Raw genomic sequence first — 13,571 nt, forward strand, 5'->3', positions numbered from 1 at the left:
CCTTCGAAAAATTTCTATTTAATTCAAGGTGATTTCCTTGCTTAATTCTTACAGCGGTATGTCATCCAACATTCCCCTTTATCTTCACAAAACATTTCTTTCGCATTTTTCTACAGCTTGGTTAATTGTCACTGTACTCTCATCCTATTCTTGGCCAATCCCATACAGTGGTACTACGGCCCAAAAAGCATGTTTTTATATATGGGCGTGACTCTGTATATTATATGGTTTTACTCTATATATGGCACATAAGTGACTGACAGTCCAACCCGACCCAACCCGACCGGCAGAAACTGTATTGCTAAAATTCCTAATATCATAGTTCGGACAACTTCTTTATAGTGATTATTGATTGTTCTAGCATTGATGCGTATTTATTATATTATCTTATCTATTATAAAATTCATTTTCAATATTTTTTTGCTACCGCTCGATTCATTACCTATGCCCCGAAGTGTGTTGAGCGATATCACTCAGGAAGAAGCAAGCAAGTGAGCATGCAAGGAAGAAAATTCTAATAAACCTACTTGAAACCGCTTGCTTCTTGGCCAGTACCCCGTAGCGGTTATAAGCCAGTATTTGGTGACAAGACAAGATGAACGAATATCACAGCCCAGTGGCACCCGAAGACGAAGACGACAAAGAGCACCGATCCATCGGCACCAAGCAAGGACGCCGAGCGAGGTGGGTCCCGGGCCGAGGCGACGCTCCAGCGCGAAATGCCTTGCAGGGAGAACCGCCGCCGTCCCGAAACGTGACCCCTTGTACACCACCGTCTTCCCAGGCCCAAACATGAGCGACAGCCCCGAAGAAGACAGCGGCGAGCGGCACGGTGAGCTATACGTAACGGGCGGGTCGTTCATTGGGCTCATGATCGCGGTCACCGCGTGCATTTTGAGGCCTGGGATGTCACGTAGCAAGCACCGCTTTAATCTGAGCTCTTGAAGTGTAACTATCGTATGTGCGCCGACCACGACACGTTCAGTTCGAGCCCGCCGGCGCAGCTCACGGGAATGCAATGATAGCGCTGGCTCAGCGTGTAACGCAAGAGAGAAAATAAATGCAATAAACTTTTATACGAATGCTACGCGCTGTGGGGATTAGTTTAAGTGCAGCTTCCCTTCTTTTCTTTTTTTTTATATTGGCGAGAGAAGCTGTTCTAGGTTTGCGACCATATGCACGCCTACACAACACGATAATATTTTTACCGGCATAAGCCCCATTGAACATAACCTTGTAGCGGTCCAACATCGCATATAGACACGTCCGGCAGAGACCAGGTTTTACCACACTATGCACCGAAGCAAACTTGTCGTGCCTGAAGTTGTTTCTCAAGGTACTTGTTTGGCAACACCAAAAACGACATGGTCCTGTCCCACTGATATCTCTTCACTGCGAATCGATTCTGACAGGCTTCGAGTTTAGGAGAAAGTGATCGTTCGCATTCCCGGAACGTTTTGGTTACTTATCAGTTTTTGGGGAGTAAACGTTCGCCTCGCTTGTCTGTGTTCACCACCGCATATCGACGCCGCTCCACATCGCATTCGCTTCGAGCATGAGCTCGGGTTCTAAGCCCCGCTTCACAGCGTATCGAAGACGTTGCTGCTCTGCTGGATGCGTCTTCCGAAACTGTGTGGCCTCCACAATAAATAAATGTTTGCGCCTCGTTTTCGTTGCTTGTAGCTTGCGTCTGCTCAAGGTGTGTAGTGTCAATGGTAACCCCGGGCCTCCTCGCTTCGCACTATTTCCGGTACCGGCCCTTCGCGCAAGACAGTAGCCAGCAGCCGCAGGGGTGGCGGAGGGAGGAGTCAAAGACAGTTTCTTTTTGAAAGGGGTACTCTGATGAACGAGCCCACCAGGCAACCACCACTTCCACATGACCAATGAGAGTGATTAGAGCCCTTATATGACCTTTCGAGCAAGGACCCGCAAGGACCGTTGTGGGAAGGGGTGAAGAAAGTTCCTGTGGAGCAAGTTACACAAGTTCCGTCTCACCCGTTAACGCGAAATTGATGGTCGTGTCAATTCTGTAGAGCGTTGACGAGCAATAGGTGGCGTTCTAAGTAGCAGTGACATCTAACAGCATCTGTGCAACGTGACACTTTTGTCAGTCTTTTGCCCTCCTGTAGATGCATAAATACCGCGCTCATGCAACTGCAAGAAATGGCCTATCGTGCGTTCTCCAGAGCTGAATATGCACCAGTGACATTGTGCTTTGCATTCAGCGGCGTTTCACGATGCATATTCATGGTTTGACTGGGGTTGCGAACACCGTTCTTTCCACTCGTTCACAGAGTTAGCGAGTTAACAGACTTGTTGACGCACGTTTTTATCTGAACTTCCACTCGATCTTTTTAATATCTTAAGATTGAATTCTGGCGTAAAATTCACTCTGAAAGCTTTGGTTTGAAATTAAGTGTAGATTGCTTAGACCGTTTATAAGTGCTTCTAACTGCCTCTTATGGAAGTGTTATTTTCGTAACTTCTTTTAAAAGCTATAGAACTTATTTTTCATGGGTGCCGTAATACTGCGTAGGCAGTGGCGCCATCCATGAGCTGTGTACTTTCGCCACCATGCTGGCTTGGGCGACTGTTCTTTGTTGTATGCGATCGGCGGCCGTTGCTGGAGGTTGCGTTTGAGCACAGGTCTTAAACGGCCGGTCTTGCGTTGAGCGTTGGCGTGCCTCAGTGGCGTGACCCAGCGAACGACAGCGAAAATGAAAGGGCGAGCGCGGAGAAGCACCACGGGATGTAATAGGGCGAGAGCGAAGACACCGCGAGGAGGAAAGCGGTGGAGGAGGGTGCAGCGGAAGCATGAGGAGGAAAATGGAGGAAGCCACCTCGAAGCACCACCAGATGGCGCGCACGTCGGCGCATCAGCGCCGCCGGCCGTGCTGGCGAAAGAAAGTCCCAGTTTCGCCCGAAAGGCGTTGCATCGATTGCGATAGCAAATTAGTAGACAGCTCTACGAAGTAAGGATATTAGTTTTACTGGCTGTATAAACTTGCAAACATTCACTTACTAAATTAGCAAGCACGGTGTCACGCGCACAAAGGTAAACATGAACATATCTCACTCTATGAATGCGGAAACTCGCTGTCAAAACGCTGGAGTGAGGAAGCGTGCCTGCAGCGAATGAATTGACCTTTGTGCTCTCTCTAGCGTTAACGTCAACTAAGCGTCGAAAGCACAGCGCATACGAAGCTACCGGCACTCGGCGTGGCGTACTTTGTCAATTTCACGGATCGCTTTGAAGATGTGCCCACGCAGGCGCGCACTTTCTCCACGACGCAGATCGCTTTCAAGATCCACCCCCTTCACGTATAGGTGTATTTGAGATGAAATGCAGTTAGAAAAGTCGTCAATATGCATGAGGAAAAGTAGCGGACAAAGCACTGAACCCTGTGGTGTACCAGAGTTCGCAAGAGTCAGTGGGGAGTTGATGTTAGAAAAAATAAAAACAAATTGGAAACGGTTTAGCGGGAATAAGTCAAACCAAATTAGATGTTTTTAATCGAGGTTAAGTAAACTTAATTTGAAAAGTAATAACTTATGACACACCTTGTCAAAGTCCAAAAAATGCAGTCTGCCAAGGAACCATGGTCAAGAGTGATGTCAGTTTATGCATGAACATTATGAGCGAAGTTTCACATAAATATGTTTTCCGAAAGCCATGTTGTGTGTGTGAGAAAAATGAGTTTGAGACGAGAAACTTCACCAGATTTGAAAGCAGAATATGATCCAAGAGCTTGCATGGGATGCTAGTGATTGAAATGGGCTGATAATTAAAGCGGGGAATATTTGTTACCTACTTCATGAAGTGGAATCACCTTCTCCATCTTCGAATCGCCTGGAGAGAAAAATCGTTCAGGGATTTCTGAAACAACAGGTGCTTTTCAAGATTTCTGATTAACGGAATCGCAACCAGGGGATGAAGAAACGTTTAACGTACTGATTAAATTTTCTACGCCAGTAGGGTCAATAATATTAGGAGAGATTGGAAGGTAGTCCCAGTAGTGCGCAGCTGGCTGTGAGGTAGTCGAAGTTGCAGAGAAATTACTTTCAAGGATTTCATTAAGTCCTGCCCACAGCTTTGAAGGGGTGAAATTTCCCGTACTGTCAACACGACTTCTCAAATGATTATCTTTTGGGTTTACCACAAGCCAAAATTTTTGGGGTCGCTTGGTAGCATGAATGGGAGGGTATTGTGTAGAAAGTTATGTTTAGCATTTCTAAGTGCAGTAACGCAATCTGTCGAGACAAGCTCATAGGCAGCCTATTGATAATTTTGTGCAGAAAGCTTAGCGTACCTGTAAATACGCTTGTTTCTGTTGGATAAGCGCTTAATAATACGGTTGTACCATGGGGAATTGTTAGAAATGACAGAGCGATAAAAATGAACTTGTTAGTTAAGTGGTTAACTTAAGCTACAAACAAGTTCCAGTTAGTCTGAACCGTACGATCGTCAAAATTGGTGAATAACATTGCGATGAATCCGCAAAGTTTATTGTGAATGGCCTCGAAATTAGCAGAGGAATCGTCACAAACTGTTTTAATTTGATTTGTAACTTTTGGTTTCGATAGTGCAATGTCAAAGGGGGAAGACGATGATCGCTTAAGCCAGGCAAATAATTAGTACTCGGAACGAGATCCGGTCTGGATGTTAGAACTCGATCGAGAGTACTTGAAACAGATTTCGTTGTTTTGTAGGTTGCGTAATTATTTGAGAAAAGGAAATACGGGAACACATTTCTCGAATTGCATTGGCTAGTGTAGGAGAAGGGATTCCCAATGGGCAATTCAGGATTTCAGGTAACATTAGGAAAGTTAAGATCGCCTAGCAAGAACACGGCAAGGTCATGGAATTGATTAACACAATTACAGCAGTAATTGGGGGGTGGATAACAAACGCCGATGATTATTTTTGTTGTTTAAGTTCAACTAAACACTGTCGCAGGACATACCTTATACTTGTGAATCACGCGTGTTTTTGCGCCGGATATTTCTTTAAGATGGTGCATTGGTCAAACTAATTCATTTCCACGCGTGCGCTTGACTAGATTAGATAAGTGGCCAGCAAGGCGTACCCTACTGTTATTTCGCATTTTCACATAATCTACGCTTAATGTAACGGCCCGTTGGACCTATGTAGCAGCGGCCACATGATAAAGTAAACTTATAAAAGGCCAAATGTGTAAACGTGTCCTGCCCTCGTGCCCTTGGTGATGAGCGCGTGTTTGTAGCTTTCTCTAAAAATAAGCATTATGGTCACTAGTGAGCGCTCGTGTTTGTCATCGACTCTTGTTCCGTTCAAAGACGATGGTTCTTCACCCAAAAATGTGAAATGTGTCACACGAAGATGCAGTATGCAGATACCTATATAACAGACGGGGGTCCCAAGGGCAGTGGCATAACCAGAGATTTTTTTTTCGTAGGGAGCACGCACTTGACCGGGGATGGGGAAGGGGGTTCGAGGAGGAGAGACTGGCTAGGCTGCATAATTCTTTTCTATGTTCCCTATGTGACCCCGCCCCACTGGATAAGGCATTGCCCGCCGGCAATGGGACCCATGATCAATGTATACACTGGTAAACTTACACGAACAAGGTGGTATTATTACGGACAGGGTTAACAAAATAAAACAATCGTACAGACTGAAGATGCAAATACCTCCTTTTTAAGCCTGGCTTGTTTCCGTTTCAGGGTTCGACACCCGCTCCAGGTGGAAAGATGAATCTACTGTCGGTGAGTGCTTATGTATTGCATAGCGTCAGGCACCTACGTACAATCATATGTTCTACATTTCCGCCAAGATATATGTCGTATTGCCGGCAGTTGTCCTGGCAGAAACAATTTATCCGTTATTTCAATTGCCGGCTCTGATCAGGCCTTGTTAATAAACGACTCATTTGGGCAGAATGAAAAGCTGAAGTTCTCTTTGGAAGCCGCAAATTCTATGAAACACGAATAACATGTTGCACTTAATTTCATTAAGCAACGTGTAGCTAAATTAAAACACGTATGTATGTAAAGAAATCTACAGTATATCTGTACAAATCCTTAACAAATGTTAGTTTTGTATGTCTCTCCCTCCGAAATGTGTTGTCTTCTCTGCATTTTATGTGACGGAAGTTTTTTGTAATGCAACTGCCTCTGCACACATACCGCAGCTGCTGCTACAGACAAGCAGCCGTGGCTTGCTTTTCTTCTTTTTTTTTTGCTTCGTTTCTGTCGCATTTCTTATGGCCACTCTTAGCCGTTGTGCAATGCCCTGTAGTAAACAGCATGACGCGGCTGCTGCAGAAGCCAACAGCTAGGCTGTCACCTTGCCACTTTTTCACGGTCACCAAATCTGCTATTCAGTAGTGTTGATTCATTTAAGCCTCGTTTGAGAGCGCTGCTGTTGGCGTGCGCGACCCGTTCGACGAAACGTTGACAAATTAACTGGGGGAAATGTAGGGAGCCAGAATCTGTCGAATAGACTGTTTTGGAATGCGATGAACAATTTCACATTTGAGCTAACGCAATTATACAAGTAATTATAATTTTAGGCAACTAATTTTTCCTAATTACATGTTCAATGACAACAAGAACATTCACCAGGCGCGAAAGGCGACTGTTAGCAAACCATCGGTGGTCCCATCGTCGTATCTCGTAGCTCATTTTTTAACAACTTGGTCCTACAGCACTGCACGGTCTCGGGCCCTCCCCGAAAATTCGGGCGCGGCCCAGCCCACGGGCCGGGCCAGGTAAACTAACCTTAACAGGCCCGCGCCGGGCCCGCGGCTCCATGGGCGAGCCCGGCCCCGGCCCGGCCCGGGCATGGGCCCGTTCTCATGGGTAGGGCCTTCGATCACGCACGGGCGCACTCCATAGATGAAAGGAATTCTGTGGGAAGCTGAATTGACAGGTTGGAACAAATGGCACCTAATTACTTTAGCAAACAAAACAAAAATGACACACACAATAAACAGTTTTAATTCCTTTCACCGCCTGGCGTTTCATTGTGAAAAAAAAAATTCTATTCGTGAGCGGTTTGTAAGGCGGAGCCTGGTGTTTAGAGGAAGCTTTTGCTTGGCACCAACTCCGATTTCCCTAACCAAGTACATATGAAACGCAGAAAGGCTTTTCTGAGCCCACCGCTTTACGAATGAAAAAAAAAAGTTGCACCTGAGAGAGCAAGTAAAATTCTAGTGACTCTAGGAAGCAAATTTTTTATATAGAGTATGAAAATTTTCGAAAATATTGTTGAAAGTTAGCAAGTTAAAAAAAAAGCAAACAGAAAAAGTAGAAGCACGAAGTTTACAAATTTGTAAGTTGGCACCAAAAACAAATATCGCAGTTCTGTAAACTGAATCTGTTCGAGCATCTAAAGCGGACAAATTTGATGTCGAGCTTTAGAGCTTAGCAAGGTTTATTACATTGTTAACGAGGGCTTCCCAAAAGTCCTAGTCATAAATTAGTGGTATCCTTCAGAGTGGCGTATAATATAGCAATCTTGTTCACTTTAGATGTGCTTTTAGGTGCAATTTAAGAAATTGTGGTATGGTTTTTCATTGCTTAATTAGTTGTAAACTCGATACTTGAGTTTTTGGTATTGTTTAAAATTTTGTGGCTTGGAAGAATTCGTGACCAAAAATATGACGGCGTAAATAGGAAATCCGCTGCCTAAAGTCATTAGATTTTAACCTTTTCTGTTATATGTAACAAACCTCTTCAAGTTCGGTGCAGTTGTTGCCGTGAACTATTTATCTGATTCCACGTATATAGATAGGAGCTCCCGAGTTAAAGCTTCGTGATAAACGGCCGAAGGCAGAGTAGGTTGTAGATAATGTAGCTTTTAAAGCGCGCGGTTGCACACCTACGACCGAATGCACAAACGGGAACAAACGCTTTGAAAATGAGATGTAAAGTGTTTAACGGAAAAGAAAAAGCATTTGCCAAATCTCACGCCATGAGCAGGACAATGCAAACAGACCGTTAAATGGAAACTCTGGCGATGTTTTGATGCCAACGGATGTCAATGAAATTCACTGGGTTCCTTCCTCTGCACACTTCCGTCATGTTCTCGAAAAAGCAGGCTTGACAATTGTGCAGATTTTTTACAAATTAATTTTGTGTTAATTACCTCGAAACACCTGCCCAGCCCGCACCTCAGCTACTGGCCACATTATGTTATGACTTAAAAGGCGCCATACGCAGAGCATGCTGGGAATTATTGGCAGATGACAGCAATTGAGGAGCCGCCTATCGTGAGTTAGTGTTTGGCGTGAGAAGTTGCTGTCTCGAGAAGTTACGTTCTTTGTGGACGGGCACGTGAATGGGTGGCAAGTGGCGTTGCGTCATTGACCGCAAGAACTTCAGCCCTTGTCAGCCGCACACGCAGTTTGAACTGATGTCGATCGCATTCAACCGAGGTCAGGCCAGTCACAGTCGCCGAGTTAGTGCCTCTGTATACTGTACTGGTGGACCTGAGCGGCTGACCTGAAGCTAACTAAGCCAATAGGATGAAGAAAACTGCTTTCTTAGTTCAGTTGTGACTATACGGATTTGAAGTAAAGTATTCATTTGGGACAGTGCACACACAAAAAGCGAGAAGCGACGACACCGCGCACTATCAACATCGATACATTGGTGTTCTCAAAGGCTACCAGTCGCGCTCGCTGGCACTTCCCTAAATTAAATGTGACTTCGCGCATGGGTGCATCTTTACATGTTGTTATGCTGACTCATTATTTAGCTTCCGAAGCGCACTGCTTGCCTTTTATCCAAAATGGGCAACAATCGGAGGCCACTTCGATACAGCCGCGTAAAAAACCGCCGCGTTCAGCTGCCAGCGGTGTTAGTACTGGCATCGGCGTTTCCCGAGAAAACTACGCGCTCTGGAAATAAACGATCATACGAAAGAAGTCATAAAGTATGAATCCATGCCTATTTTATAGAACACATGAATGGTGTGCATGAAAAGAGTACGAAGAATGATAAGTAGGCAGCATAACAAAGCGTATACTACGATCCATCTTATCCCGGCCCCGGCGGCCGCATTTCGATGGAGGCGAAATGCAAAAACGCCCGTGTGCTTGCGTTGTAGTGCACGTTAAAGAACCCCAGGTGGTCAAAATTAATCCGGAGCCCTCCACTACGGCGTGCCTCATAATCAGAACTGGTTTTGGCACGTAAAACCCCAGAAAGAAGAAGAAGAAAACTACGATCCATCTTCCACTCGCTGTTTGCGGAGGTGTCCGGTCGCTCATAACAACGCTACACTGAGTGATTCGAAAGTGCTTACATGCTTACAAAATCTGCGTCTCTTGCTATGTTCTGACTTTATTTGATGTAACATATGCACGGCTTGTATTATATCTCAAGTGAACGACGAGCGGTCGCCAGCGGTACCATGCCGATGTATACGGAAATGTGCGTGTCAGTGCTTTGCATACTTAGCGGTGTTCTTCCGGGGAAATTTTGCGCTCTATAAATCGACATACAATTGCGGAAAGCAGCGCTCCACAACATCTTATAGGAAGTATGAGAAACGATTTCCTGAGAAGGGCTAAAACACCTAAATATAGCACGCAGCACGTATCAGATCAGTGATAGGGCTCCCCATGGTCTTCATGATGCAGCACGATGTGTTGCGCTAGGCACTGGCTATCGTGGCGGGTCGAATGCAAACGGCAATTCTCGGTTATTGAATTCGCCGTAATCGTAGACTGCCACTTTTTCACAGCTCCGAAGAGCTGCTGCAGCTCGCGTTAACGTCTGAAGACGTTGTGCCAGTGGTCTGACGCGGTCACGAATCACTTGAACGTCTGCTCTTCACTGCTATCGTTGTCCGCACTGGCGAGACCGGCATTCGCGCCTTCCCCGCCAGTGTGCCACTCATGACGTCACATGAAAATGTTCGCTCGGCTGCTCGGTTAGGTTTAGGTTTCGTTTATGTGCTTTTCTGCCTTTATAAAATTATTTTCTTATTCGTGCGACAATTCTACTGTCCGACGCGTGACAGAGGTGTCTCAGGAACCTAGAAATCCCGTTACCTTGGCACGGTAAAAAAAAATCGCCGGGGTTGCCCTTTCAGCATATGCAGTGATTACTGAAAGATTTCTTAGTACTGTGGGAGTGATGCGCAGAATCGACGGCCTGCAAGCGGATGTGACAGAAAAGTTACGCGATGAGTTGTTTATATACTTCTTCTTTCTGGGTTTTTATGTGCCAAAACCAGTTCTGATTATGAGGCACCCCGTAGTGGAGAACTTAGGATTAATTTTGACCACCTGGGGTTCTTTAACGTGCACTAGAACGCAAGCACACGGGCGTTTGCCGCGGTCGGGATTCGATCCCGCGATCTCGTGCTCAGCAGCACGACGGCTTAGCTGACTGAGCCACCGTGGCGGGTAGTTATTTATATGGATCACAAAGTAATGTAAATCCAATATTCAGCATTGAGGTACAGCTTCTGTTGCTCTGTCAACAAAGGATTGTATATTGAGACCTGGTAGAGAGAAAACAAGCTATGGAGTTAACAATCCATGATTGTCAGGAATGTAAAGATTTTTCAGTACACCATTTTTTGTATTTTGAATCTGGCATGTTTTTCGACAGGTTGCGCCATTAGGCTGTGCTCAATGAAAGTTACAGCTAAGCAAAGATAAGCAAGAGGCATTTAGAGTATTGGTGGGGGAAAAAAAGCAGGAAAGAGATTGATACGGCCGGGTCTGTAACAGCCATAGGTTGACGGCGTATGAAACAATGTTGATTTTGGTAGATTTTGTATGTATTTGGTAGACTTCGTATGTACAAGGTAGATTTCGAAGGAAAAGAAAAAGCGTAAGGAAATGTATACAAATATGCTAGAGGAAAACATGTATAGCATGCCTGATAAAATCAAGCAGGCTAGGTGACCATTTGTCCCCGCCCCGTTTCAAAGCGGATGCCACTAAATTATCATCATCATCATCCCCATAATCAGCTCTGGCAAGCGGCGACTCAACACATGCAACATAATATTTCGATCTATTCGCTCAGACGAAATCGCACAACGACCATAGCTAATATGTGCAAGTTTGTAATAAAATCGTCCTAAAATAGTCCAGTCAAGAGGATCAAGGAACAGAACAGTTTTATGATGATGTTGAATTAGCATGAGCAAGGTGCAACTTTAGTACACTGTAGTCATGGGTGACTTCAATGCAAAAGCGGCGGAAGAGCAGGCTAGGTAACAAGCAATTGGAAACTACGGCATTCATTCCAGAAATATTAGAGGATAGATGTTGGTAGAAGTTGCGGAAATAGATTGATTCTGAATAATGAATACGTTTTCAGAAAGCGCAGTAACAGGAAATAGACCTGGAAAAGCCGTAATGGAGAAACAAGAAATTAAATAGATTTCAAACTCCCTACATTCTACCCTGCATCGTGCAGGATGTAGAATTGTTAGGTAAAGAGCGGTGATCATAGGTTGGTGAGGTCTAACCCATTCAGGATTGTGCTTGCAAAAAATATGCAGGAAGATAAAACAGGAAGCTAAAAGTAGGACAGAGGTAATTAATGAAACCGTAACTAGGTTGATTTTTGAAGGAGAAATTGAAGTGGGAGGTAAGGCACCAATGAAACCAGCAAATAAGCTGTCACAAGTAACAAAGGACCTAATAAAGAAACGACAAAGAAAAAAAAAGTCCAACTAAAAAAATCGGATAAAATTCGCGTAACTGTCAAAGCTGATACACCAGAAGAAAATGAGCGATATTAAAAATTGTAACGCTGGCAAGCTTGAGTGAGCCGTAAAACCTTTCCGCAGCATGAAATCAGTGGCATTGGACAGGGCAAGGTGTATCCAGGGCAAGGTGATGACGGTAATGTCATAAGCAATTTCGATGATATAGTAAAAGCAGCAGAAGAACTTTTTTATTGAGCTGTACACTACCCAGAGCAACCACATACCTTCATTCGAAGCAGTGATGTATAGGATACAGAGGCTCCTTCTATCACTAGCGATGAATATGAAGTTAGAACGTAGGAGTGAGCAACCACGCTACTTCATTCGAAGTAGTGATGAACAGGATATGGAGGCTCCTTCTATCTAGCAATGTATAAGGAGTGAGAACAACGCTACTATTCGAAGCAGTGATGAACAGGATATGGAGGCTCCTTCTATACCTTCTACAACTAGCGATGAATAAGAAGTTAGAGCTTAGGAGTGAGGATCAACAGCGAATATCTCAGCATCCTTCGGTTTGCGGATGACATTGTTCTGTTCAGCAACACTGAGGATGAATTTCAACAAATGACTGAGAACCTTAACCGAGAAAGTGCAAGAGTAGGTTTGAAGATTAATATACTGAAGACAAATGAAACTTTCAATAGCCTATCAAGGAAACAAGAATGAATGATGGCCAGTAAGCCTCTAGAGACTTTAGAGGCGTACGTTTATCTAGGTCAATTACTCACAGAGCACCCTTATCATGAGAAGGAAGTTACAGAAGAATAAAAATGATCCAGAGTGCATACGGCAGGCATTACCAAATCTTCAGTGGGAGCTTACCGCTGTCTTCAGAAAAAAAAGGTGTATAAGCATTGTTTTTCCTTAAAAGATTGATTCGGTTGACGTGCAAGATAGTAGACATATGGGAAACTCGGCTCATAAAGGAGTCATATACAATCTCTCTAGTGGTAGCAAGGTTCTGTCTTTGTCTTCTTTTTGTTCATTCACATGCCTCTTCGATATTATCACTGGAAGTGGCACATCCTATGGCATCTCTAGAACTCAGGGTGTAACACATGCTCTTTTGTCATAGCCTTTCCCGCTTCATGCCCTCTATAGCAGCATAATCGTCTTTCTTGCTGGATGGATTTGCCGCGTATAGCAGAATTTGTCGTGGCTTTAACTTCAAGCGGTGTTCTTTTCTTCTCCCCTATGTAGTGGATGCACCCAGCCTGCAGAAGCTTTACGGTAAGCTGGACAACACCTTTGGCATATTTTGGGGGCAAGGGCTCTCCCTGTACCAGCTTTTTCAACATCTTTATGGGACAGCTTGAAGCAAACCTGATAAAGTCATACCCTTCAAAACTGCACACCTACCAGCGTTACATTGACGACATATTCATAATATGGGAACACGGCACAAAAGCGGTAACCGACCTAATTAGCCATTTAAGCCACTTTCACCTGAGTATTAAGTTTACTGCTCACCACTTTCCTAGTCAGATCAACCTCCTCGACACGACGTTTTACATAGAAAATGGAGAACTCAGAACAACACTTTACCGGAAGCCTACGGATAGCCACCAGTATTTAGACTGCACCAGTCATCACCCGCGACACTGCAAGCGAGGAATTTTTGTCGGACAAGCGAAACGAATAAGAAGAATCTGTAGCGAAGACAACGATTATATCCACGCCACCTAAACGACCTTAAAGTAACGCTAGCACAACGAGACCATCCACAAGTTCTTCTCGATCGGGCTTATGACGTCGCGTCAAGATCAGAGAGGAAGTCGGTATTAGCTAAGAAACAACCTACACCAGAATCTGATGGACCACCAGCGTTCATAACAAAACATTCGAATGC

The 13,571-nt window shown here is 44.6% G+C and overlaps 1 long non-coding RNA gene across 1 annotated transcript; it reads left to right on the forward strand.

Moving 5' to 3' along the window:
• The first annotated feature begins 646 nt into the window (after positions 1 to 646).
• On the forward strand, positions 647 to 12,952 carry LOC125942056 (uncharacterized). Its single transcript, XR_007464759.1, has 3 exons — positions 647 to 832; positions 5,704 to 5,745; positions 12,923 to 12,952. It is a non-coding gene; the product is annotated as an uncharacterized LOC125942056 (long non-coding RNA).
• The last annotated feature ends 619 nt before the right edge of the window (positions 12,953 to 13,571 follow it).

This window comes from Dermacentor silvarum, unplaced genomic scaffold, assembly GCF_013339745.2.
Source record: "Dermacentor silvarum isolate Dsil-2018 unplaced genomic scaffold, BIME_Dsil_1.4 Seq966, whole genome shotgun sequence".
Taxonomy (NCBI): Eukaryota; Metazoa; Arthropoda; class Arachnida; order Ixodida; family Ixodidae; genus Dermacentor; species Dermacentor silvarum.